Genomic DNA, 22,794 nt, shown 5'->3' with positions numbered 1-22,794 from the left:
TGTTGTGATTCTCTGGAAGCTATTCTGGTTCTCTGAAGAAAAACAAGACAGTAACTTGCACTTCCTGTGAGCTAGCCATTGCATTGGCAGGGAGATGAGCACCACAGTCACCTCCTCCCACCACCAACAGTCTGACTGGTTTAGAGCACATACTGAGTTGATAGCAATGGAGCTATAATAAAACTTAATCTTTGTATTACTTGATTGGCTTTGCAGCCTAAGGCTAGTATTCTTAAGCATGTATTTAAATTGGGAAATGATGGTAAAAGAAGTTCCAAAAACTGCATATCTTTATGGAAATTAAATATTACTCTTCTAGACATCCAACGGGTGGCAGATTAAATAAAGGAAGAAACTTAAAAATATCTACAACCTAACAAGAACATAGATGCAAAATCCTGTATCTTATGGGACTCAATGAAAGAAATCCAAATAGTTAAATTTATAGTAGTCAAATTTCACATCAGGGAATAGAAAGAACACAGTGTTGTATCTCATTCTTCCAGATGAATGGCAAGACAAACACAAATCCCATACAAGGGAGGAAATTATAAGACCAGACAAGAAATTCATGCAATGCAGAACAAGAAAACAATACAAATAATTAATGAATCAAAGAGGTGGTTCACTGAAAGAATAAACAAAATGGATAAACCCTTGGACAACAATATCATAAAAGAAAAAATAAAGACTGAAAACCATGCACTGAGGAATCAGAAGAATAAAATAATTACAGATGCTGTGAAAATTCAGAAGATCATCAATATCTACTTGCAAAGCTTATACTTTCATAGGTTAGAAAATATAGAAATGCACTGATTCCTAGAAACATATGAAATGCCAAATCTGATCCAATAAGATATAAAAATTCTAGAAAATATATTATCAGATTATCAATGAGAATGAAGATCTAATTAAAAATTTATCAGATGGTGGGCATGGTGGTGCAGAAATTGGTAGGCTGAGGTACAAGGATTGTTGTGAGTTCAAGAATAAACAACGCTACAAAGTGAGCTCAAGGCCAACCTGAACTGAATAATGAGAGCCTATCTCATGAGAAAATTAAAAAAAAGAAAAACAATGACAACAGAAAAGCAAATGACCAACATAAAAAAGTCTAGGTCCTGATGGATTTACTGCTGAATTCTACAATAAATGTAGAAAAAAATTTAAGGCCACTGCTGTTTAATGACATTGAAAGAGAAGCTGTTCTCCCTAACTCATTCCTGGAAGCAAGTATTACCCTGATACTAACACCAGAGAAAGACCCAACCAGAAAAAATAAACTATAGAACAGTTTTCCTAATGAACAAGATGCAAAAATCCTTAACAATATACTAGCAAAGTGAATGTAGCAAATCATCAAGAAGATTTTAAAACCTGATCAACTTGGATTCATCCTAAGAAGTCAGGGATGTTTCAGTACATGCAAATCAACAAATTTAAATGTCATATCAACACAGTCAAAAACAAAAGTCACATGGTGATCATCTCAATAAATGCACAATAAGATTCTTATAAAAGCAAGCACTGATTTGTGATAAAAAGCCTACAGTAAATAATGACAGATGACCTTTACCTCAAGCTGATAAAATCAAACAATGACATGGCTGGAGATTTAGCTCACTAGCATAAGCACCTGCCTTGCAATTGTGTGGTCATGAGTTTGGTCATCAGTACTGATTTTAAAAAAAGACAAAAAAATCAAACAATGAGAAAAAAATTCCAGCATCATACTAAATAGGGAATAACTGACAAATTTGATTTTACAGTTATGAAAAGGACATGGATCACTACTATGACCATTCCCATTCAATATAGCTCTGTAAACATTAGGCAGTCCAATTAGACAAAAGAGAGAAATAAGAATAAATATATAATAGAAAGTAATTAAACTATCATTATTCACAGATGATATGATATTGTAAATAGAAGATACCAAAGACTCCACCAAAACAGTCCTAGAATTAAATATCCAAATTCAATAATGTAGCAGGGGATGTAGTTGACAATCAAAAATCAATATCATTCCTGTACACAATCAACAAACTCACCAAGAGAGAAATTACAGAAACCACAGCCTTTACAATAGTCTCCCAGAAAACAAAATACATGGAAAGAACCTAATGAAGAAAGTAAAGGACTTACATATTGAAAATTATAGTACTTTGGAAAAAGATATTGAAGAGATTATCATAAAAAGAAAGATATTCCTTGCCCATTCTGTGCATTGTCTTTTCACTCTGTTAGTTATATCTTTTCATGTAGAAATATTTTTAATAAGATGGGGTCCCAGTGGCTGATTCTTTAAAATTTGTATTTTGTTCATGAAGCCTCATTAGTGTTTCTGTTTTAATATTTAGATCTAATCTAGCTTGACTTTTGTTTTTTTCATAGTGATAGACATGTCTCCAGTTTAACTCTTCAGTATGAGAAAAGTCATTTTCTTCAGCACCATTTATTGAAGAGGCTATCTCTCTTCCAGTGAACATGTTTGGCTCCTTTGTCAAACACAAAGTAGCAGAGTGTGTTTGGAGTTCTATTTGCATCTTCTAGTCTTTTTGGTTCATTCTCAGGTCTGTTTTTCTGCCATAACTATGCTGATTTTCTAATAGTAGCTTTCTAGTATTATAGCAAGTCAGGAATTGTGATACTTCCTGACTTGCCTTTCTTGCCCAGCAATGTCTTTGATGATCTAGAGCATTTCTGTTTCCAGATGAATTTTAGAAATGTTCTCTCTACGTTTGTGAGCTATCCTAGTGGTATTTTGGTGGGCAATGCATTACATCTATATGACAGTTTGCAATAAGATTTTTTTGAGTTTTCTCCATATCCTTGAAGGTAGTTTTACTGGTCTCTTATACTCACCACATGAAACATAATAGGTATGATCTTAAGAGTTTCAAACTTTTGAGTTCTTCTTCCCAAGGATATCCACAATAATAGGATATTTTTTCTGTTTCTTTGAGACATGTTTTCCCCATGCAGTTCAGGTTGACTGCGGACTCACGTCTTAGTCCAGTCAATTCACACTGATTATCCTACTTCAGCCTCCCAAGTTCTGGGATTACAGGTGTGCACATAAAACTTGAAAGAATTCCTGGTGTTATTTGAAACCTGAATAAACAGTCATGAGATACACATGTATTCATTAACTGCCATTCCCTTGAAGGAAAAGTGTCCAATATAACACAAAACATCCTTGGAGTGTAGGGAATCAGAAGATGCGTTTCTATCTCTTATGAGCCCTGGATGCCAGGATACACTACTGCAGAAACAGGAAATGTCACAGATAGGAATATGAATGAAATGTGAGCATTAGTATTAAGAATTCAGAGAGTATTGTATTTAAGGATGATGAGAAAAAGACCAGTGAAAAGCAATGAGAGTCCTGGGGAGCTTCACTTGTCCTGACTATAGATCATGCTTTACTATAAGGATGAACATCATAAACAGTGAAATATTCAAACATTATGTGCATTTGACCCTAGAAAATATTGAGGCCTGACACTGTAGCTCAGCTGTATTGTAGCCTGGCATAACAGATGCCATCTTGCACCCTGCTTTTATCTAGTGCCCTGTATTAGATCCAAGAAAATGAAAAATCACTCACGATATAAGTTCCATGAGAAAAGCAAAAGGAGCTGTACCCAAGTAAAAAAAAGTAACATGCTAAGAAAAAAAGCAGGATACAGGTGTCAACCAAAAATTAATTTAAGATTCTAGCTAAATTGTTTCCAACAGGATGTCTTCTGTGATTCTCTCTTTTAAAAATGCCAAACTTTCCAGTTCAGAGTCAATTGTTTAGATTCTGAAATGGGGAAGGGGGTCTGTATAAAAGTGGTTTTGAGCTCAAATATTTAAATTCCAAATTTATTCTCTGGATGCTTGGATTCCTGTACTGTTGTTCACAAACTCACTTCAACATGCAGAAAGATTACTGACAGAAGCAAACCTCTGGATTAAATGTCAGTGCCCCTGAAATGAAAGAGTAATGCTGAAAAGGAGGGAAGAAAATGACAAACCCCATGTGTTATGATGCCCACCTCTTTTCCACAGCATTAAAGAGGCTGAAACAGGAGAATGGCCATGTATTCAAGGACAGTCTAACCTACAAAGTTAGTGAAAGGCCAGCCAGAACTACAAAGTGAGACTACATCTTTAAAAACAAAAAAATAAAAATGAAAAAAGTAAAAAAACCAAGGGAAAGAGAAAGACTATTAAAGGAAAACAAAAATAATAGAGCTGAATGAAAGCTGATCTAAATTGGCAATTATGGAATGATGTTGCAGCAGACAGCTGGCCATGTAGTGGCTTCCTGGCAGCTGTGATAAATACAGAGTTAGGAATGGTACCTATTGTGCTATAGCACAACAGTGAACTCCTTCCTCCAATAAATCTGCAATTTGCTCGAATGAAGAGGTCCAAAAACTCATTGAAATCTTAAACTCAGAGCAAGCACGTAGCTTCATGCAAAGGCTTTCAAAGATTTCTTTGACCACTAAGCTCAAAACCCAGCCCAACATTTTCAGCTTCTATATATGACTATTACCAATGTTTAATTTACCATTGACATATTTAATTAAAACTCTTATTAATCTACATCTTCACAAATGAAATTATTTTCTTTCTCTGCAGTTTAAAACACTGTTTTTTTTAAGTACGGGGGATCAAACTAACAACTTAGCACTTCCCAGGCAGGTGCTTCTGCATGCTGAGCTAAACCCCTGACCTCTATTGAATAATATTTTATTAAATGTATAAGCATCACATTATCCAGTCAAATGGTATTGTGATTTTACTACAGGAGGTCAACGTAGAGAAAAATTGATATACAGTCAGAGAGGAATTGAAACCTGAAAGGTGTCAACATAAAATACTAACACAACAATCCCTCTACAGGCTCAGCTGAAGAAAGCCAGACACAAAAGTGAAGATGCAGTGACCATGTCTACATGCCTCTTGAAGAGAAAACAATAGCTTGAAATGTACTACAGTTATCACTACTTCCTCCATGAAGTCCAAATAGGCATCAATTACCATACTCAATGACCAGAACAACTGGACTATTTTTCCCACAAAATGCCTTTGCTCTTTCAACATCCTTTTTCTGGGTGACTTCTTCCCAGGTTAAATAATATTAGTTGAGCCACTAACTACAAGCTTATAGGTTGATTGTAGTTTGGGACTCACACTCAAGCTTATAGGTTGATTGTAGTTTGAGACTCACACTCTAGTCACATTGTGACTTTGTTGCATAAATGACCCCTAACAATAGGTCTGTGACTTAAACACTGAAGAGCACTCCTGAAAATCCAGGGCTATTCTTCTCTCTTTTTTCCCAGAAAGCTTTTTGAACTTCTTTTGGTTTGTGACTTCATTCCTTAATGTTGTGAGCCAACAAACTTTGTGCATTTGACATCAAACAGGGCAAGATTATACTTGTCCTATTTCCATTTGAATATCAAACATCTGCTAAATGTTCCAAAACCTTTGCATGAAGCTACTTGCTTGATCTGCATTTTTAAAGACATATTTTGTCTTGAGGCCTGGCCTATAACAAGAGGTATCTGCTCCCCCATAGTTGCAAGGTGTCTGGGCTGCTGTGCTGGCCACTTCTAGGACCTGATCCTGTCTCCCTGGCTGTATATTTCTAACTAACTCAGCTGGCTGTGACAACAGGGCTGGGCCCTCAATGGAGCCAGAAAATAAGTTCAGATGGCTTCTAGCATTTGAAGAGACAATAACCTCCTGCTGTGGGCCAAATCTCAAAAGAACAGGAAAGGAAATACAACCAAGTGCTAAGAACCAACACTTCAAATAGTTCTCTGAGCACCCAGAGGAACTCAAGAGTCCCCATCTCAACCCCCTACAGGAAGTGTCCCTGCTCTTAAACAGGCCCAATTAGTATGTGACTTGCTCTCCCATTTGCTCCCAATTTAATCAATTTTACCTGTGAAATTAACCTTATTGGTTGACCACAGTCTTATCCCGCCTTATGCTAATGTTCAAAATTCCTATTTTTTCCCTACTGTGACCCATCTGACCTCATGGTTTAACTCTGTACAAGCTCCTCAAAAAGACAGAGTCATTGGCAACCCACTCAGGACACCTTCTGTCTCTCAGAAGCTTTCCTTCTCCCAGTAAATTTGTTCCATTCTTAAACTCCATCATTCCTAAAATCCATTCTTTAAATTTAGAGAACACAAACGCATACCGGACATATAGTAGGTAAGGAGTTTCATTACCCTATACCATTAACCTGAACCAAATTAACATGACTATACTATATAATGTCTGAAATTTGCTCCTTCTCCTGCAGTTTTAAGTGATTAATACAAATCACAGTGATTGTAGTCCTGGCAATATCTAAAATTGTATACATCAGTCATTATAAATGTTAAATAATTGGTTTGAGTGTATTATTTAGCAAGAACTAGACATTGCCATTGCAGTAGGTTATATCTTATTAAAGAGAAGATTCACCTATAATTGTTCAGAAAAGTTTCTACACAATTTTTCATTAGAAAAACTGTGTATTTTGTCAGTTTCTAGAAAGCATCTATTATATTATTGAAAGCTGTCTGTAGGTCTCTAGGACGTTGGCTGTATTTTGATGCATATTTGTGTTTTGAAATTTATATGAAGATTTATTTTTATCTTAGGATTAAACTTCCTGCATTGACACTGATAGAGTGAAGCAACAGCCCACTGCATTAATTTCCATTGGGTCCTCGTGGCATTTAACATGAGAATTATTGAAGAGATAAATTAGCTTCATAGATACACAAGAATCAGTACTGTTACTGAAAGAGTTTTGGCTGAGACAGGACACTGTAGCCAGTGAGGCAGAACCAAGGAGCTCCTATCTCCCCCACCCCTAGGAAATTACCTGTGACTCCAACTTCCCTGCACCTAGGAATTTACCTATGGTGCCAAACAAAGACCAATGGACTACGTGTGCATCCCTAATGCCCCCTCAGGTTCCACCCCAAACCTAGGTTGCTTATATGCCCCCATGCCATGAGTCCATGAGAGAGAAACCTGACTCCAATGGTTAGGGGGTTTTTGTTTTCTCTCTTCGCATTCTCAGAATAAAGGCCTCTTTTGTTTTATACTTCTCATCTTTTGGATGTACTATATAATCTTATCAGTTAGGATTTTGTGGCCCAATAGAGAAGCAGAATATAAGAAAAAGTAAAAGTGTCCTTTCCATTTAAAGAATGTGGAGGGGAGCCTACAGCCACCAAGGGTTTGCCTTTTTTTCTGACTGATTATGGGATTATGGAGAATATGTGAAATTTTGCTCTATGTGGTTCCTGGCACTAACATTGATGTCATGCAAGGAGCTGATAGGAATTTTCTTTGGGCCTCTGGAAAAGGAATGAGGAAGTTGTATTCAGGGAAAAAAAGAGGAAGTAGCCATATGGGTAAGCATGGCTGATTTTGTAAGATCACCATCATGAAGAAGACCCCAAGGAACCAGCTCTCATGAAAAATCAAGCGGTTTTATTGTCTGCGCATGCGAGGGACTCTCTGACCGCACTCCAGTGGGGAGAGGGGAGAGTGCCCGGGTAAGGGAGTGCAGAGTATATAAAGCCAAAAACCACAAAGCAAGCATTGGTTACAGAAGCAGATGGCATTGGTGTTTTGAAAACTCATATCCTGTCTTGCATGGTCGATATTTCACAATGCTCTTATTTTTGAGGATGTTGGACCACAACTTCCCTATCAGGCCAAAATATCTAGTTGTTCTGACCATGTGACAAGGCAAGAGGGGTTTTCTGGATGTTTTAACACTTCATTTCCCCCTTTTCTTGTGAGGATCTCTAATCCTAGAGATTATTTGTAGGTATTGGATCATATTGGTATCCCAAGACCATCATCTTTACCTGGGAGACCTGGGATCGCACCAGATGTGTAATCTTGTTTAAAACGCAAGGGCCAATGGTAAGGAATAAGAGCAAAGCAGCTAAAGGGCCTAGGAGGGGGACAGCATAAGGAACTAGCCCTTGCCATAGGGAAGAGAAGGATGTCCCCAAAGAGTATTTTTTTTCTCTAGTTTTGATATTTTCTCTGAGTTTGGACATGGCATCTTTTATTATGCCTGAATGGTCAACATAAAAACAGCACTCTTCTTTTAGAGTGGCACATAGGCTGCCCTCCTTTAGGAGGAGTAGGTCTAGTCCCCTCTTATTTTGGACAACTACTTTAGCTGACAAGTCTATATGTTCTTGAATGACCTGAATGGTACTAGATAATTTCTGTATATCACTAACAATCTGGTTGGAATGTTGGACAAAAACCCCTACTACTGTTGCCCCCAGACCTAAGGCTCCTGATATCTCTAAGCCTATCAATAAGGAATAAATTGAATTGCCCTCTTTGAGTGGCCTGTGATGTAATCTAAACTAGGAATGGGGACAGGCTCATCCCCGGGTAGGATCTCTATATCAGGCAACAGGACAGCTGTTACACATATCCCTATCCAGTTAGTTGGGAGGAAATTATAGGCCATATTTCCTCCACAAATAAATACTTGTCCTTTGGCAGTATAAAGGAGGTAGTCTGCTTAACTATGGAACTAAAATTAGTAAATGTGATGAACTCCACATCAAAGTTGGAGGTATCGTTATGAAGACCTCCTTGGAGACAGAGAGAGTCCTTGAAGTCTACTGGTTGTACTCTAAAGGGGGGACCAGCACTAAAATTTAAGTAATCTTGTTTCTCCAGTGTAGCCAGAGAAACACTGTTGGGGATGGCAAGGGGTATGGGGGAGCCCTGTGCCATGCATAACCAGCAATTCTTCAGCCAAATTTGGGTTGGAAGCATTTAAGGCTTTATGAGTGACCTCTAGAATATCATAAGTTTGAGCGTCCAGACCAACTCCCCACGATTTATGCAGCTTATTTTTATTAGCAGCTTTACTCGTTCCTCAACCACCAGAGTTTGTTTTTTTTTTTTTTTTTTGGATCTTATCTTGTGGCCTGCCCCTATCAGACACATGTATAGGGCCACCATGCTCCAGCTCACTGATTATCAACCATGTTAAGACATGAGGCTTGGGCATACATAGAACTTCCTATCACTGTCAAATATGTCAACCAATCACCTTTAACCCTTTTAGCCTTTGTCCTCATAAGCTCAGCAGTGAAGTAAGTTTTGCTATCTATGCTATACATTCTTGTACAGAGTCATAGCAGTAGGAATGCATTTTTGAATACTAAGAACAATTCTGATGGCATGGCCCTCACTGACTGCCTTTGTTAGGTATCACACAGGGGCTTTATCATTTACATCCACCTTTTAGTCAAACCCCCTGTACCTGAGGGTATAGCTACAAGGAATGTTAACTTGCACTCACAATCTGTCCGAAAGACTGTATGTATACAGTTTCTCATTTGTGTGGGAAGGATCTCGATACTTGTTTCCTATTGTATGTATAATTCCCCCCAGTTGGTGTCTTTACCTTTAGTAATATAGCCCCCTCCACAATAACAGAAGCTCCCACATAAAGATCTTAACAATTGTTCTTTGCTTACAGGGGGACCAAAACCGCCATGCATCAATGTTATTGATGCCATCGGCATTAATGTTATTAAAATCAAAGCAAGCAAGCTAAAAAAGTTCATGACCAGCATAATCTTAGTCAATTTTAACTTTAAGGGGTTACCAGTCTGCTATGTAGTCTACTGAGTAAGTCCTTCGTTGTCCACTGTTTCCAGTGGCTTTACGTGAGTGTAGTGAATCTATGCAGTTTTTTCTGCTACCTTGATGGCAGTGGGGGTACTGAGCACCATGGTGAAAGGTCCTTCCCAGCGGGGTTTGAGAGAGTCACGGTGGTGACATTGCCCCAAGACTGGAGTCCCTGGCTTGATTGGCACCTTGAGAGGTGTCTCTGAAGGCAGATCCAGGTTTTTTTGTCTAGTCTAAACAGCTGGTGGATTGAAGTCAACATGGGTTGGAGAGTCTGTCAGGACTTAATGAGATCTTGATTAGTTATTTTAGCTAGTTTATTTTCTGGCAATCTTGGAACCAATGGCAAGGGCCTCCCAACATGGCTTCAATGGGGGAAATTCCAGAAACATATGGGGTACATCTAGCTCTTAGTGCAAAGGGAAGAAGGCTCACCCAATTATCACCAGTTTTTGAAGATAGCTTAGCTAAAATGTCCTTGAGACTTTGGTAAATACATTTTACTTGTCCTGAGCTTTGTGGCTGATAGGCATACTGGAGTTTTAATTAATTTTTAATGCCTGGGCTAACTTTTGGGTGACCCAGGCTATGAAAGCCAGGCCATTATCAGTCCCCATTGATAGTGGGAGGCCAAATCAAGGTATGATCTCATACAATAGCCTTTTAACTACCACTAAGGCTGACTCAGACTTAGTAGGGAATTCCTCCACCCAGCCAGTAAAAGTGTTTATTAATACCAAGAGATAGCAGTACCCCTGTAAATCAGGCTTTACCATGCCATGAAGTCTACTTTTTAATGTTCTCCTGGAACTATTTTTTAATGTCGGGTGGTCTCCAGCATAGAGCTCTTGGCTAAGTTGACTAACAATCACTGTGGGCATCTGGAGCTCAAGGAGGTGGTCAGTTTGCAGAATTTTGGAATAAAAAACCAAGTTCTGAACAATTCCACAAGTTTAGTTTTCTCTAAACGAGTAGTCTGGCGAGCCCAGTGTAACAGCTCCCACCCTAGTGCCTCCAGTAACAGTACTTGTTTATCAGGTAACTGGTATCAGCCCCCAGGGATGGGGGACTTTACTCCTAGTTGAGTTGCTAACTGTAGGTCCTTTTTTTGTGTAGACTGGTTCTGACAAGGTTGGAGGGATTAGCATCAGAGCAGTTACTTTCTTAATTGGCCCCTCTGATGTGGTTGCTATTTTTTGAGCGCCTTGATCTGCCAAACTGTTACCTAAGGTGACAGTGTCATCTCCTGTCTGGGAGTCTTCTAATGAGTAATAGCATCTCCTTGAGGCAACCAGACATCTGTCAGCAAGTCTAGAATCTGTGGAGCATTTTTAATCTTAGTCCCAGCTGAGGTTAAGAGACCTTGCTCTGATAGACAGCTCCATGTACATGTACAGTAGCAAAAGCATATCTACTGTCAGTTAAAAAGGTTTACCCTCCTTCCCATGGCTAGTTTTAGCCTCTCAGTCAAAGCAACAAGCTCCGCCTTTGTGGCAGAGGTGCCAGGTTCTACCTGCTTAACCCAGAGTACCTCCTTTTTGGTGGTCACTGCAGCCCTGGCCATTCATTTGCCATTCGGGATGAAGCTGCTTTCATCGATAAAATAGTTGTCCCAAAAGCTGGTTGGTAAGATCAGCCCGTAGGTTCTGCTCAGTTTAAGGATGTCAGCACACTCATGGAGAGGTGTCTTTTTTTCCTCCAGGTCATCATCAGGCATAAGGGTGCCTGGGTTTAAAGCTGAAGAAGTCTTGAATATCATTGACTCTGGGTCTAGAAACAGGGCTTGACAGTGTAGAATTCTAGCATTCAAAAGCCCCCCCCCCCTTTTTTTTCCAGGAGGGGTTTTGATAAGAGTCTCTAAACTGTGAGAGGTTACCACAAAAATCACTTTCCCAAAGTGAGTTTCTTCGTCTCCTTAAGTAACATTGTCACAGTAGCTAGTATTCTTAGGCAAGGGGGCCATACTCCTATCACTGGATCAAGTCTTTTGGAGAGGTAGGCTATAGGCGTCTTCCAAGGGCCCTTGTCTTGTGTTTGGACTTCTTTGGCAATGCCCTTGAGTTTGTCTATGAACAAGGTGAACGCCTTGGTAACATCAGGGAGCCCCAGGGCTGGGGCCTCTGTCAAGGCCCGCTTGAGCTGCTGGAATGCCTGTTCACATTTATCAGTGCAGTTCAGTGTTTTGAGTTTCTCCCTTATAGGAATCATATAGAGGTGAGCTTTTCAGTAACATTTAGCATACAGCATCCAAATGCCCCCAGAAACTCTCATCTGTTTTTTAAGAATTTTTTCTCATAGAGGAATTCTAACACCTTGGTTATTTTTTTGTTCATAGCTTTTTGTAAATTTTCCAGTTCTAAAAGACCTTTTATGCTATCTCTATTAATTGGCTGAGGGGCATTCCCTGAAACCTCTCAAACCTTTGCAATTTTTGTCTAACATGTGGGGCCCACTGAGTTGCAAAGAGAACAACTGGTGATACTGGGAAATCTCCTTACCTCTGGATGTCCAATCGGGGTCGGACAAAAGGAGAACATGGTTTTGGCACTCTGGATCAGAGAGCCGGCTTCATTTGGATGGCACATTGCTTATTCTTTTTCTCCCAGGATGTCACGAAGCAGGCCATCATTTTACTGAAATTATATTCTTAACAAAAAAGGACTTTTTTATAGGTAACAAAGTTGTGCTGCATAATCTCCCAGATATTTACACCAATGCAGATACTTATAGCACATGTATCTTATCTCTAGTATTACCTATAATCTCATTTCAATGGAAACATTTTGCAGCAAAGTACAATCTTATGAATACTTCTACCAAAACTGATCTAATACTGTCAAATTCTGAACACATTTTCTTCTGGTCAAACCTGTTATTTGTAGTACTATAAACCAAGACAAATAAAATTCACATCTTTTTGAGCCTTCTACAATTTACAATATACCACCCAAGCTAAGCTTTTATCTTTTTTTTTTTTTTTTTCACATTCTGGCACAGCCAGACATTTTTACTTGAAGACAAAACACTTTTATTTTGTCTCCTCTTTTTACTATTACTAGTCAATTACCTTTCCTCTCGCTTCTCAGACAACATCAAAACTCTTAACAAAACCCTTGAAGTCACCTTTTAGTAGTCTAAAACATACTTAATTATTTTATGTGTTTTTACCACATAATTTTTTAAATAATGCTGTATTTTTAAAATTAAAACTGTAGCCTTTTAACTGGCTCAAACATAGTACTACCTGGTTTTTACTTGGTAAAGTTGATATGATTCTTAAAAACCATAAATATACATGTATATGTGCACATATGTTTACATTTTAACCAGAAAGAAAAATACTCTTTTTAAAAGGCATGCTGAGCTTGCAAGCAATCAATTGAAGACTTACATATTAAACAAGGTGAAGACTTACATATTAAACACACAAACAAAAGGTTGCTTCATGCATAGTTTGGTGAGCTAAAGGAAATAATTCTTACTATGAACCTTGAATCTAATAAGCCATATGGATCCTGCAACAGAAATGGGCAACACGCCCGTAAGTTAGCAACAAATTTAAACAGGCAAACAATTCTAAATTACAAAAACTCTGAACATAATTATCTAAATCCTGTAGTCCATTTTGGGCTCGTAGAAGGGGTTCCTAGGAGAGAATGTTCAGTTAGATTTGGAGTAACCAAAAGGAGAAAAATTAGAACAAATGGACATACAAACAGACGTATAAGACAAGACAAGCTGCAGCAAAATGGCCTTTGCTCAAAAATTAGTCAAATTTTGGGATCTGGAGGAATTAACAAATTAACCAATGGAGCGGTTCCCCACCCAGGGCAGAGTCACAAATGGCAAAAACAATTGACTCCGTCATCGGGAGGTTTCACTCCCCAAATTAAAGGTGTCCCCTTCCTAATGGAGCGGTTCCCCACCCGGGGTAGAGTCTCAGATGGATGGAATTTGTCCAAAAAAGAACCAAATGACTCTGTCCTCGGGGGGTTCCCACTGGCAAATTGAGGGCATCCCGTCCAAATTACAAATTTACCATGGCCCAAACAAACCCTCCAGAGTACTTACTTTCAGATGTTCAGAAATGAGTCTGTGGTCTTGCTCTCATCCCAGACCGAGCCCCCAAATGTGATAACTCAGATCCCGGTATGAAATTCAAGGAAGCAAGAAATTAAAATTAGGGAAGCAAAGCCTTTATTTCCAGGCCTGGTGACACAGCCTCCAGGAGCCAATTTGGAGACTGCACACCTGACAGCTAAAAGTCAGGGCTTTTATCTTGTAAATCCACAAACAGCTGCTGGTCACACAATGTAAGGAAGGGGATGGGGGTGTGATGCACTACAAAGCTGAAACGGCAATTAACAACCTTGGTTACCTTACTTTAGCACCTTTTACAACTGTTATTTGTAGAGGGCAACAATGGTTAACATATCAATTAGGTAAGATTTTACAATTCTTTACACAGGAGAGCATTGATTAACATATCAATCCTTACAGGTATTGTTATGATACAAATGAAGCTATTACAATCTAATGCAATTAATACAATTTGTGACTGACTACCCAGTAGAGAAGGGGGTTGTCAGGAGCTATTACCTCAGACCTTTGTTATATGGCCTTTTAGGAAGTTAAAACTTAACCTAGTTAGATTTGAAGGCGGAAAAGGAGGGAAAGCAGCAGGCAGGCTTATACAGAACAGGCTTCATGGCATGATAGTTAGGGGGCCTTAGGTTATTATAGTTCCCTTATTTTGACCAACGGTCTAGAGTAACACAAAGAGGGGTTGAGACACTTTGTCCCATGACAAAAGAGACGAGAACAAAGACTGAGACAACAGAGAACACCAACAAGACAAAATACACCACACGTTCTGGCCGGTCACACTCACATGAGATCGGTGAATCCACCACCAATGAGAGGGCAAAGAGACCCCTCCTAAAAAACTGGGAGTCTGAGGGACAAATGGACTCCCAAGAGAATCCTTTTGGGGCATCCCCCAAAGAAACTGCCCTATATTAGGATCGCAAGGTACGGGTCAGAAGTGATTTGGGGCAGTTAAGATGAACGATCGATCACAAAAATGAAACTAAAAGGAATGGCTGTACTTACCCCAAGAGACACTTTGTGGCCGTTGGGGCTGCCCTCAGCGAGGGGGGGGGCAGATCTCACTGGGGCCTCCAAATGTAAGATCACCATTGTGATGAAGACCCCAAGGAGCCAGCTCTCATGAAAAATCAAGAGGTTTTATTGTCTATGCATGCAAGGGACTCTCCAACCACACTCCGGTGGGGAGAGGGGAGAGAGAGAGTGCCCGGGTAGGGAAGTGCAGAGTATATAAAGGCGAAAATCACAAAGCAAGTGTCGGTTACAGAAGCAGATGGCTTGATGTTTTTGAAAACTCATCCTGTCTGGCAGGGTCGATAGTTCACGGTGCTCTTATTTTTGGGGACGTTGGACCACAACTTCCCTATCAGGCCAGGATATCTGGTTGTTCTGACCATGTGACAAGGCAAGAGGGGTTTCCTGAATGGTTTAACTCTTCAATTTGAACTTTAACTCTGATGAACTACCACCATGATGTCCTGTAATTTATTCTAGGGCAAAACACTTTCAAGTACATCCTGCAGTTTGAATTACAAAATGAAAAAAAGAATTTTTGCTATGTGTTTTCTTCCACAGTTAGTGGTAAACAATTCACAAGAAAAGTTTTTAGTCATTTCCTTAATGCATTGTACAAGTAAACAAACCTACAGATCAGTTCATTTTCAGAAAACAGAAGCAGCACTTACAGGCAAGGATAAAGCCCTTCAGTGCAAGTGTCCCTTAAGAGGTTAGATCAACATTTAAGAATACAATCATCTACTGATTTCTTTGACTTCAAGAAAAAGAAAAATTTATAGTGGTATTGCTATAGGGGAATGAAACTCCTGGTCTACTATGCTGGTATGAGTTTGTGTTCTCTAAAGTCAAAATAAGAATTTTAGGAACAACAAAAGTAAAGATAATATACTTATTTGGAGAAAGACAGCTGAGGGAGAGAGTGAATTCATCCTGAGTGGGTTGGCAAAGACTGTCTTTTCCAAGGATTTTATAGAGTAAAATCTTATGGTGAGATGGGTTTAATTTGGAGAAAACTAGGAACTCAAAATGCAGATGAGCATAAGATGGGACAGATCTATGGTTGTCAATAAGATAAATAGTCCAGGTAAAGTTAATTAAATTGGAAACAAATGGGGAAGGGAGTCACTTAGAAAGCAGGCATTCTTAGGCAGCAGTGAATTTTCCCTTAGGAGGTTGGGAGGGTGACTCTTGATAGGAATTAATTACAATATCAGTCCTTAGGATATGGAGACATTTATTTGAATGGTGACTCCTGACTTCCTCAGAGTGCTAGGGAACTATTTAGAATATCAGTCCTTAGAGTATGGATGAATTTGTTGATTTTTTTGTCTTGAGGCTTGGCCCATAGCAGGAGCTGTCCATTGTTGTAACCTAGTTCTAACCAATGGACCTCCTTTCTCTTCTGTATGTGCCATTTCAATAGAGATTAAAATTCCATCTCCAGTAAAGACTTACGTTTCAGCTCCTTGTAAATCCCCCTCCCCTCCCTATTCTTTTTAGACTAAGTAAACTTTAAGTTTCAGTTTCTTGAAATCCCCCCAACCCTCTTCAGCCTATCTGCAATACAATGTGCTGTCTTTTAGAAAAGTTTAACAACAAGGAAGTTACCAAACTGGGTAAAAGTTTGCAACATTCCTGTGGTTTTTGGCTTTAAAACCCAACCTTTTTAGCTGTAAGGCTGGCAGTCTCCAAATTGGCTCCTGGAGATTGCATTGCCAGGCCAGGCTTAAAATAAAGCCTTTGCTCCCAAATTTTAATTTCTTGCTTCCTTGGGTTTTATTCCCGAGTCCAAACTATCACATCCATCTTATTCATAGATGCAAGGTATCTGGGTTTCTGCATGGGCTCCTTGGAGGACCTAGCCCTGTCTCACAGCCAATAATATTTAACTAACTCAGCTTACTATAACAGTATTTTTCTGAAAATTGAATACAGATGTCTTGTGCTCTGGGTGAATAATCTCGGGATGACTGTGTGCAATGTATATAGCAGTTCTGCCCCCTGATTCACATGTTCTGAAATTTAGTTTTAGTTTATTTTTTTCTTTTTATCCTTGAAATAAAATGGATGTGGAAATGAAAAGCCTGAAGTAAAGCGCTTTGGTACACATATTCCTCTGTGTAGCTGAGATCAACATTGTAGAAGACAGCCAGCTGCAGAACTCTCTGATTACAGTCTATCATTTGGGATCCTCTCTTGCAGGAAGGAGTTCCTTTCTGGGTTTATTTTTGACTCAGAAGGAGGGCAGGAGAGCAGCAGTGAATCAGTGATGAAGAGGTGGGCTATATGAAATGTTCAATTAGGTGAGCCATGACAGGCCGTCTCTTGGGTCTCTTCCATTGTCTAGGCATTATTTACCTGTTTGGAGCACAAAACTGGGAGCAGAATACTTGCTGCATCTCATTTCCTGGTTTCAAAGTCCTGGGGCCTGATGAGAAAAGAACCTGGGAGACCCTCTAGCCACAGAATGGTGAGGCTTTGGATGGAAGGCCAGAAATAGGGTGGAATTGGGAGAATCCAGTTACAAGTGTTTAGAAGCAGTTCTGGTGTCTGCAGACACAGGTATTTAGATAGCTTCAGCTCCTGATGTATTCTAGCATTGGCTTTGGGTAATCCACTGTCCCTTTTTACTCCCGCTGGGAGTAAGTATGATTTTGTGTCCCCAGAACCCTGAGCTAACTAGGAGAGCAACAGAATTGGAGTATCATCTTTAAAATTCTCTATTACCCTGACACCTCCATTATAGGGGGCAGAGCAAGGAGCTTGGGCAGACCCTGACTGATGCATTTTGTATCTGGAGCAGCAGTACTGAGCTTGGTCTCTGTTCTCATTGCAGTTTGCAGCAATCTTTAGGTTCTAAAGTTCATAAATATCTGTAATACAGGGCCTCAAATCCACAATGGCTCTCCTTAAACTTGTGCTTTTTTGTATTCATAGGGATCGCCTAAATTTATTTTATATTCTCACATTTCCATCCTCATGACAGGTGTTGGCAAAATTCCTAATAATTCAGAGATGTGTAGTGATGTGGCTCAGTGGAGGAAGGCTTCCCAAACACTTGGTGAACTCCTGTGAATTACATAGAACAATGCAAAGAATTTCTGAACATACTTTTTGTTACCCACTTGCTCATAGACTATGTTTGTGAGAACAGCGATAGAAGTTTGAATTCTGACAAAAATGAAACCGATTTAAAAGTGTTATCAAGGGCAGAGTAAAGTGTGCTTGCTAAGGAAAAATTCCAGAAAGGGCTGCCTGTTAAATCCTCATTGAAAAATTCCTATATGTAGTCATTTGCATGAACATATACAGGTGATATTGTTCGGAATGGAAAGGAATATGGGTATCATTTCTGATTTAACAGCTGATTTAATAGCTTGGTTGATCATAGACAATGTTTAAATATGGAAATGCTCTGCAATGGCCTTTACTAAGTAATGTGAAGAAGATGTCCTAAATTGAAATTGTGCAGGAATATCAATAGTTTAGGCATGAAGGGTTTCCTGCTTACGGTGGATCAGAAGAGCATGGAAAGGATGTGGAAGTGACTGGCAGGACACAGTATGCCAATAGGAGGACATACAACAGAGAGGGTCTTCACTGAAAGTCAGGTATTCTTAGGGCAAGCATGAAGTTAAGGGTGGCTTATTGTTTCTTCCTTCAGGTGAATAACACCAGCTCTGGTAACAATCATTATTCCACACCTCTGTAAACCCATGAATTCTGTGTTCTTCACTTGACATCCAATTTTGATTATCTCTAATTATGACCCAGTGTCATGAAAATGAAAGTTGAATTTTTTTTGTACCAAGATTCGAACTCATGATCTCAAGCTTGCCATTTAGGTTTTCATGCTGCTGAGCTAAACACCCAGCTCTGAAAGTGTTTTCTGTATATTATGGATGATATCAACCTTGTTCCTCAGAAAATGTTGAACATTGTGGAATTTTTCTATATTGTATGGCTAATTTTTTTAAAGCAAACCAAAAGTGACTTATGCAGTCACTTTTCAAGTTTCACATTGTCTGTGGGGTGTCTCAGTCAGGGTTTATCTATTTCAGACCGCTTTGTAACTTAGGCTAGCCCCAAACTCAAGGCAGTTTTCCTGCATGAGACTCCCAAGATATATTTCTTATATCTGAATGTAAAGTGATCACTTGGTGACACTGAGCTATAATTTGAAGCTTGTACCTGGTTTCATTGTTTATTCATTTTTTACATACAGCAGTTTTCTATGAACATTTGAGTTATTATTTATATAACATTTGATGTTATTTATGTTTTGTTCTATGAAACAAAATTTAAATATCAAAATGCTGCTTAAGTATATTAAGAACAAAGAACTCAGTGGCCTAAATGAGATTTGAAGAGATATCATTGGTAGTACATCAAAGTGATTGATGAGATATTTGTCTGTCTCTGTGCTTTATGGATGTTGATCCTGCAGGCTCCCACTATAAGCTCTGCTTTAGAGACAGTGAATAGGGACTCTTGCACTGACTCACTACAAGAATCAGTGCTCCTATTTGGCTGTAGCATTAGCAGTGAGTTCCAATCTAGTATTAAATGTGCTGTCTCAAAAAATGTGTATATACAAAAAATTAATGCCTGAGACATGAAATTAAGATTTGATGGAATCAGTCTCCATTCAGCTGTTTTGTTTGGATTTATTTGTTTAGTTTAGTGTTGTTTTATTGAAACAAGTTTTCTGTATGTATATCAGCTAGATTTGAACCCCTAACACAGCTCAGAATTGCCCTAACCTCAAAGCAGCACTCCTGTTTCAGCCTCTTAACTGTAGGGATTATAGATATGTTATTTTTACCCCAGAAAATATTGAGGCTTGTAACTTAGCCATGTTGTAGCTTGGCATAATAGATGCCATTTTGAGCTTCGCATTTAAATGGTGCCCTGTATTTCACCCAGCAAAATGGAAAATCACTCAGTGCAGAAGTCCCAGGAGAAAAGCAAAATGAGCTGTACCCAATGAAAAAAATTAAGTTGCTCACCAAAGAAGCAGAATACAGTTGGCATCCAAAAATTATTATAAGATTCTAGCTAAATGATTTCCAACAGGATATTTTGTGATTCTATCTTTTAAAACATCTGTAAATTTCCAGTTCAGAGCCTCTTGTTTAGATCCTGAAATGGGGTTAGGGGTTCTGTATCCAAGTGATCCTGAGAGCAGCTAATGAAATTCCACATTTATCAATTGGATTGCTTGGCTTCCTATATTCTTGTTCACAAACTCAACTCAAGCTGCAGAAACCTTTACTGACACAAGCAACCAACACAATTAAAAGGCAGTGCCACTGAAATGAAAGAATAATAGTGAAAAGGAGAGGAGAAAAAAGACAAATGCCATGTGTTATAATTCCCACCTCTTTTCCACAGCAATGAAGAGGCTGAAGCAAGAGAATGGCCATATACTTAAGGACAGCCTAACCTACAAGTGAGTGCAAGGCTGGCCAGAACTCCAAAGTGAGACTATGTCTTTAAATCAAAAAACTAAAATGAAAAAATAAACAACCAAGGAGAGAGAAAGACTATTCAAAAAAAAAAAAACAATAATAGAGCTGTGTGAAAGTTGACTTCTCTAAAATGGAAATTATTGAATGATGCTGCAGAGGAAAGAAATCCATGTAGTGGCATCCAGGAGGTTGTAACAAACACAGACTTAGGAATGGCACTTATTGTGAAACAGTACAACAGTGATTCCTTCCTGCAATACATCTGCAATTCACTAGACTGAGGACTTCTAAAAGCTCATGGAAATGTTAAAACCATGGCAAACAAGCAGCTTGAAATCCAGGCTTTGGAACATGGCATTTAGCAGACATTTAATATTCAAACTGAAGTAAGATAAATACAATCCTGCCCTGTTTGATGTCAAATGCACCAAGTTTAATTGCTCACAACATTGAGAAAGGAAGTCACAAACCAAAAGAAGTTCAAAAATTTTCTTAGAAAAAAAGAGAGAAGTATAGCCCTGAATTTTCAGGAGTGGTCTTCAGTGTTTGGCCACAGACCTATTGTCAGGGGTCATTTATACAGGATAGTCACAATGTGGGTACAGTGTGGGTCTCAAACTACAATCAAAATATTAGCTTAAAGCTGCTTAACTAATATTATTCAGCAGGGGAACAAGTCAGCAAGAAAATGTATGTGGAAAGAGCCAAGGCATTTTGTGGGAACAATAGTCCAGTTGTTCAGGTCATTGAGTATGGTAATTTATGAGTATCAGGACTTCCTGGAGGAGGTGGTGGTAACTATAGTACATTTCAAGCTGTTGTTTTTGTCTTCAGGAACATGTAGACATGGTCACTACATCTTCTTCTTCAGGTCTGGCTTTCTTCAGCTGTACCTGTAGCAGTGATTGTTGTATTTAGTTTTTTGCATTGACTCTTTGAGGTTGAATCTCCTCTTTGATTGCATATCAATTTCTGTCTACATTGACATCCTTTGCTAAAATCACAATACTATTTGAGTCAATAAATTGATGTTTATGCATTTAAAAATATTCATTAATACTGAAGAGTTAAAACATTCAGGAAACCCCTCTTGCCTTGTCACTAGGTCAGAACACACCAGTAAGCAAACGAAACGACCGCTATTAACCAATGCCATCTGCTTCTTTAACCGATGCTTGCTTTGTGGCTTTTGGCTTTATATACCTTGCACTTCCCTACTTACCGCTCTCTCATTCCCGTCTCCCACCGGAGTGTGGTCAGAGTGTCACTTGCATGCGCGGATAATAAAAAACCCCTTGATTTTTCATGAGAGCTGGATCCTTGGGGCCTTCTTCGCGATGGTGATCTTACAATACAAGCCAGGGATTTAGCTCAGCAGGCAGAAACACCTGACTGGAAAGAGCTAGGTTGTAACTTTGATCCCTGGTACCTAAAAAAAAAAAAAGTAATTTAAACTGCAAGGAAAGAAAATAATTTCATTTATGAAAAGGTAGGTTTAAAAAATTTATAACTTAATATGTAAATGGCAAATTAAGCATTGTTAATAGCCATATTTAGTATCTAAAGTACTTGGGGCAGGGTATTGAGCTCAGTGATATAATGAGCTGCCTGGAGAGCACAAGGTGATGAGTTCAATCCCTCATAGAAAAAAAAATAATTCATAGTTGTCAACGATGCAGTACTGTGAGCACATTTATTGAGACTGATACTTGTTAATTAATAGGCTCAATGTTTCTTTTGTGGTCTACGAAATATCTGCAGATTACATGGCAATTGCAGTGAATGATATACTGTCCCCTGTAGGATTGCTATTTTCTGAGTCGTTTTATTTTTTGTTTTTCCACGTACTTGAAAGTTGAAAATGTGGGCTGGTGCTAGGTAGAAAAACTGTGATAATCATTTTTTCAATTTAATGATATATTTCCCTATATTCATTAAGAACATTTTATTTGCCACAATTATTCCAAGTGAAATTGATAAACAATTCTTAAATTTACAGGCAGCTGAGGTAGAAATACAGGCAGCCATACCGTGTTATAGTAGAATGAAATTCCTGACCTTCTATGTCTGGTATGAGTTTGTGTTCTCTAAAATGGAAGAATGAATTTTAGGAACAACAGAGGTGAAGAGCAGAATATATATATTTAGAGAAAGAACGTAAAATTATTTTGCACTAAATAGGATATTTTGGCAGTGAAATGAGGAGCCAGGAAACTTTTATCTTGAGATCACTTTCCTCTCCTCTATGCAACTTACCTGTGTCCAGAAAAGAGTCTCAATCAGGCACCTGCATACAGCAATGCCACCTTTAAGCACCACCCAAATCAAAACTATATGTGTGCCCCACACATTTCCAGAAGAAAAAGCCAGAACCCCAGTGGTCATGGGATTCTCTCCCTGATTTTAGAATAAAGGCCTTTTTGACTTTATCTTCTCTTCTTTACTACACCAAAAATCCTATTGGAAAGATTCTGTTTTAGAGAAAGAGGAGGGGTTCTGTCTT

At 38.8% G+C, this 22,794-nt stretch overlaps 1 long non-coding RNA gene across 4 annotated transcripts in view; it reads right to left on the bottom strand.

Moving 5' to 3' along the window:
• LOC134475163 (uncharacterized) overlaps positions 1-15,007 on the bottom strand; it is a 35,060-nt gene extending 20,053 nt beyond the window's left edge. The window contains exons 1-3 of one of the 4 annotated variants that reach the window (XR_010046158.1): positions 13,768-15,007; positions 12,195-12,342; positions 7,492-11,421 (exon numbers count right to left, since the gene is read on the bottom strand). This is a non-coding gene — a long non-coding RNA (uncharacterized LOC134475163). Of the gene's footprint in view, positions 1-7,491; positions 11,467-12,194 lie in introns of those variants that run through there. The other 3 variants (XR_010046159.1, XR_010046157.1, XR_010046156.1) reach the window with 3 other exon arrangements.
• Between the last annotated feature and the right edge of the window lie 7,787 nt (positions 15,008-22,794).

Source organism: Cavia porcellus, unplaced genomic scaffold (assembly GCF_034190915.1).
Source record: "Cavia porcellus strain 051 isolate PalLab524CR breed Dunkin Hartley unplaced genomic scaffold, mCavPor4.1 scaffold_301, whole genome shotgun sequence".
Classification (NCBI taxonomy): Eukaryota; Metazoa; Chordata; class Mammalia; order Rodentia; family Caviidae; genus Cavia; species Cavia porcellus.
Note: the sequence above shows the minus strand (reverse complement) of the source record. Positions and strands in the feature narration are given on the sequence as shown.